Source organism: Nannospalax galili, unplaced genomic scaffold (assembly GCF_000622305.1).
Source record: "Nannospalax galili isolate Female #2095 unplaced genomic scaffold, S.galili_v1.0 scaffold383, whole genome shotgun sequence".
In the NCBI taxonomy this organism is placed as follows: domain Eukaryota; kingdom Metazoa; phylum Chordata; class Mammalia; order Rodentia; family Spalacidae; genus Nannospalax; species Nannospalax galili.
Window position 1 is genome coordinate 2738191 of NW_008351346.1, and position 6032 is coordinate 2744222.

Consider the following 6032-nt stretch of genomic DNA (forward strand, 5'->3'; position numbering starts at 1 on the left):
TAGCAGGGATATCAGAGTATAAGGGCTCTAGTGGGGGGAGGGAGGCTATGGAGGGTGCCATCTGGGAAGTGGGTGTATAGTAGAATAAGATGGTTTGGGATGTTCTGTGTGTGATACACACACACACACACACACACACACACATCAATAAATTTTTTTAAATGTATTATATTTGAGGAGGAAACATGGAAATTTACTTCATGTTAATTAGTAGAGGTGATAAACATTACCATTGAAATCTACCCAATGACTTTATAGACATACACAGATACCAAGGATCCAAGTGCAACTTATTATGACTAGTAATAATCAGATGCATGCAGACTAGAAATGCATGTGCCAACATCTCAGTGTTAGCAGCAAAAACAATGAGTCTTTCTGCAAGGAACAATATATTCTAAAATGAAATGGAGATCTTTTTTAAAGGGTAAAAACTCATTCAATTTTATGTCTTACAGGGCTTATACTGAGTTCAATATTGTACAACTGTATTAATTCAACTGTGAACCTAGAAACTTACAGCCACTTGTGAAAGAGATGTACTCTTGCTCTAGAGTATGTTACTGAATATGTTGAAGCTATAATTAAATGCTTCTTCTAATCATATAGTTATTAAAAATGTTTTTAATTACTTCATGCTAAATAGTAGAGGTGATAAACATTACCAGTTAAATCTACCTGATGACTTTACATCCATACTCAGGTACTAAAGATCTGAGTGTAACCGACTGTGACTAGTTATAATCAGATACATAGAGATTAAAGACACATGTACAAGCATTAAAAAATGTAGGAAACAGCATATTTTAAAATGAAATGGATATCTTCTTTAAAGGGTAAAAACTCATTCAATTTTATATCTTACAGGGTTTATACTGAGTTCAATATTGTATGACTGTATTAATTCAACTGTGAACCTAAAAATTTACAGCCACCTTTGAAAGAAATGTATCCTTGCTCTGGAATGTGTTACTGAATATGTTAAAGCTGTAATGAAATGCTTCTTCTAATCATGTGGTTATTAAATTTTTTTAAAACTTTAAAAAAATAAACTTAAAAAAATACATTATCCAGGATTACTCTTGAAGGTTTAATCATCAACTCAGAGACATGATTCATTTTCCAAAGAAGTCATGCTTCACTATCTGGGCTGGAGTATTCAAATATGCTTTTTCTTTCTTGCATACTGAGCCATTTGACTTACCAACCTGTTTGGGAGTACTCCATAAATTGGAATTCAGAATCTATCTGTATACCTTCAAATCTAACTCTGAATTACAATTTTCAGCCCCAGGCTCCATATAAAGTCCCTAAACCTCAGTCCACCACAGTAGAAAGGTGTTTCTGACCTAAGTGCCTCTCCCTTTACTGCATTTCTGGGGACCAAACCCAGGACCTCACAATGCTTGGTAAGTACTGTACCACTGAGTCACACCACTGACCCATAGCTGCATTAAAATTTTTTTTTCTATTCAAGAAATCTGCAACTTTCCTCCCCTCCAAGTCCCTAATGAGCAGCAGGCAAAGCCATCAGACACAAGTTAAAAAGAAGACAGCTACTAAGAGGGCTCAGTGGTAAGGCACTTGTCATCAAGACCTGAGTTCAATTCTCCCAGACCCACATGGTAGTATAAGAAAACTAACTCCTGCAAACTGTCTTTGACCTCTACACATACACATATGCACCCCACATGCACAATAAATGTAATTTTTAAAATTTAAGAGGACAAGAACTAAAGAGGGCCATATGAGAAGAGGAAAGTGAGCAGAACTTAAGGCTAGAGGGCAAAAGACTCAAGGTAAGTCACTAGAGTACACACAGAATTACCAAAATCATTCCTTCTAAAACAGCAGGGTGGGGAGATGGCTCAGTAGGTAATGCTGCATACACACCAACACCTGAAACCCCAAAACCTACGTAAAAAAAACTCCAGGCATAGTCACACACACACACACACACACACACACACACACACACACACCTGTGACCCCAGCATTTTGGATGGACAGAGACCAGGCGGCTGGAGATGGTGTGGGAGGTAACCAGGTAAAGCCCTCACAAACCCATAACCCCCTTCATTATGCCCTTGTATAAGCCTGAGACTCCAAGCCCCCAAGGGAGGGAGCTGATGGGGTGCCCCTGGAGCTGCCTGCAATCCCCAGGCTCCTATGATGAGATGGGACACAGACATGGGAGGATCCCCCTGTGGGCCAGCTAGCCTGGTGCACACAGATTCGAACAAGAGCTCCCGTCTCAAACAAGATGCAAGGTGAAGAAAGATACTTGAGGTTGTCTTCTGACCTCATTCACACACAGTGATATGTGCATGCCTACAAAAACATGCAGAGAGACACAGACAGACAGATTTAAAAGAAAGAAAAAACACAATGTAAAGACAAGATATCAGAAGTGTGGTACCCACAGATAGGACTTCCTTTTTTAAGATTCATTGATTTTTATGTGTTTATCTGCATGTATGTATGTGTACCATGTAGGTGTCTGGTGCCTACAGAGGCTTGAGGACAGTGTCAGAGCCTCTGGAACTAGAGTTACAGACTACTGTGAGCCACCATGTGGGTGCTGGGAGCCAAAACCAGTTCCTCTGCAAGAGCAGCACTGAGCCATCTATCCAGGCCCTAGCTAGAATGCTCTTTGTTTAATAATTTATTGCATTTTTGTGTATTTCATACATAAAGTCATCTCTATACCCCCTCACCCCCACTGGAGTGCATACATTCTGTCATTTGTTTTAAGGCCTATTATGTAAAGTGAGTGTCCCGAGGTGTCCCTCAGTGCAAGTTCATCTACTGGGGTTTAGTCAGCCTATCTACAGTCTCTCTCTTTAAGATCTGCTCTTCCTCACCCAGCAGTAATCAACGGTCAATAATTCTTCATCTAAGATTGGGGCTTGCTGTTCATTTCCACAGTTCTGTGCTGGGTTTCTGTCTGCCTAAGTTTGCATGGGTCTTGTGCATGCCGACACCATTGCTGTAGGTTCATATGAGAAGGGTCCCAGGCGCCTGTAGGACTATTTCCGTATAGTTATGCACCTTCTCCCTGGCTCTTACAATCTTTCCGCCCCCTGAGGCCTGGGTGGGTGAACTTCAATATAGGAGTCCTGCCCAAAGACCCACACTCTGTAGACTCTTATTCTCTGCGTTTTGGCCATTTGTGTGTGAGCTTTTGTGTTCCTGGCCCTCTGTTGCATGAGGGAGCTTCATTGATGAGAATTGAAAGATGCATTAATGTTCTCTTCATCCCTTGTTCTATGTTCCGTGAGTCTGAGGTATAGGGGTTGCATCCTAAAAGTGCCACTTAGGCAATTCACAGAAAATCTGTGTGTGATCAGTGGTGTAATTCTTTAACAATCTCTGCCTGTTGAAAAAGGAGCTACTTTGATGGGTGGTGACTAGGATACTTGTCTGTAAATTTAAGGATCCAAATTTTGCACATAGTAAAAAAAATACATTAGTCCAGGGGTATGAGAGCCTTGGGGTTTTCTATAGGATCTATGACCTCTCCACCTATGTATATTTGGCTAGGTTTACAGTACCAGACATGAGTTTCCCCCCATTGAGTGGGTTTTAAGCCCAGTTAGGTAGCTGTTGATTACCCCCAAGATAAAAGTGCCACCACTACCCCAATGTCATTTGCTGTGCTGGCCATTGATGTGGTTTTTAGGCCTTGAATAGCCCCTCACTAGGACGTTCTTAATCTTCAAGGCTCACATCTGGAATACGGTCAGGTGGAGAAGGAATCAGCACCTGTAGCACCCACTCAGATATGCAGGATGTAGTGTGGATTCTTTCCTACCCACCCTCCACATGACTGGGGGTGCCTTGCATTTAATGAAGAGGGGCACCTTGGTTCCCACTACCCACTGGCTGACCCACCACCGAGGGAGAAATATAGCTAAGATGAGGAGAGGGGCTGGAAGGAAATGCTATCTCTATCATAGAAGACCAATGGAAATTAAATTTGTTACTGACTGTCTTGTATAAGATCTAACAAAGTAAGCAATTCAATGGTCGTCCTTTTTTTTTAATTCCAAAGGAGCAATTTAACTCTGCCAAAGCTGAGGTTCAGAACTCCAGCTGCCCATGTGTTCAAATTAAATTTGACACTGATGTGTACATAAAGAGAGCACTGTAAAACATTTTCCATATCCTTCCCTTGAGTTCTACTGCATCTTGCTTGACAAGCAGCTCCTCACATGTGGCCAGAGAGGAAAATACCCTCAAAGGCCAGAGGAGGCCAACCAGACCCAGGCAGGTGGAAGCTAGGGAAACTCTGCACTCAAGATTGAATTTCACAAGCAGGACAGACAGGCACCACCAAACTGGGCCCAGCATCCTGGCTATGGCTGCTAATTCTCTAATCTGTTTCTATCTATGAGTCCAGGGAAAACCTAGATATGCATACAGTCACCAAACATAAAGATAGTCCCAAGGTATCCAGGATTACAGCCACAAGACATATACCTTTTCACCTTTATTTTTACCTACCTTAAAGGTATGCTTGAAACACTGCCCCTGCAGAGAGTAGCTGCATTAAAAATCTCAACAACTAGGTTGGATGTTGAGATACTCCAGAGAACTACAGGTCTTTCCCCAACAGGATAGTGTACTTCTTTCTCTAGAGTTGGGAAACTAAGCACCTACCTCCACCCTTCTGTTCCAGACATTGACACTCCCCAAAACTAACTTTTCTCAAATTTTAGCTATGAGTCTTCATCACCTAGCTGAGAGGTCAAGATACTAGAGTTGCTAAGTCTGAAGAGAGAATTAATAACGGACAACACAGATCCTCCTGACAGTGACATCAGTCATCCATTCACTCCTTTGATAAATAAATATCCAGGGGGCTGGATATATGACACAGAGGTTAAGAGCACATACTGGTCTTGCTGAGGACCTGAGTTCAGTTCCCAGAACCCATACTGGGCAACATACAATTGCCTGTAATTCCAGCTCCAGGAAATCCAATGCTTTCTTCTGGCCTGAGCAGACACGTGTACTCATGTACACATATTCGCATGCACACACACACACACAGAGTTTAAAAGTAAATATTTAGCTGGGTGTGGTGGTGCACGCCTTTAGTCCCAGCACTCAGGAGGCAGAGGCAGGTGGATCTCTGTGAGTTCAAGGCCAGCCTGGTCTATACAGTGAGTTCAAGGTCAGCTGGGGCTGCAGGGAAACCCTGTCTCAAAAAAAAAATTAAATAAATAAATATTCAACACAACACTCACATAGAACACCATGTGACAATGTAATAAGGAATATAAACATAGTTGATACAGACAGGACCATGGATGTTGCTTAGTGGTAGAATGCATGTCTAGGATGTGCAAAGCCCTAAATTTAATCCCCAAGAGGGGGAAAAAAAACCTAAGTGCTCTCTCTCTCTCTCTCTCTCTCTCTCTCTCTCTCTCTCTCTCTCTCTCTCTCTCTCTCTCCCCTCACTCTCTCTCTCTCTCTCTCTCTCTCATCTCATCTCATCTCTCTCACACTAACACAAAAAACACTATATACTCACGCAAGGTCTACATTCTCTCTCATTCTCTCTCCTCTCATTCTCTCTCTCTCTCTCTCTCTCTCATCTCATCTCATATCTCTCAGGCTAACATTGAACATACTATATACTCAAGGATGGTCTTGATTTCTATCCTCCTACCTCCACCTCCTCATACTAAGACTACAGGCATACACCATCACATCTAGTCTTATGAGGCACTGAGGATCCAACCCAGGGACTCATTGCATGCTAGGTAAGCACTCTATCAACTGAGCTACATGTAGACCTGGCCTTTGAAAACTAAGATAGTAAGGTTTATAATATATATTATAAAACTTATAACATAGAAAATGCCAAGTGTGTTGGCGCATGCCTTTTATCCCTCTACTTGGGAGGCAGAGGCAGGCAGATCTCTGTGAGATTAGGCCAGCCTGGTCTATGTAGCAAGTTCCAGGTCAGCTGGGGCTACAGGGAGACCGTGTCTCAAAAAAAGGAAAAAATATAGAAAGCAGTC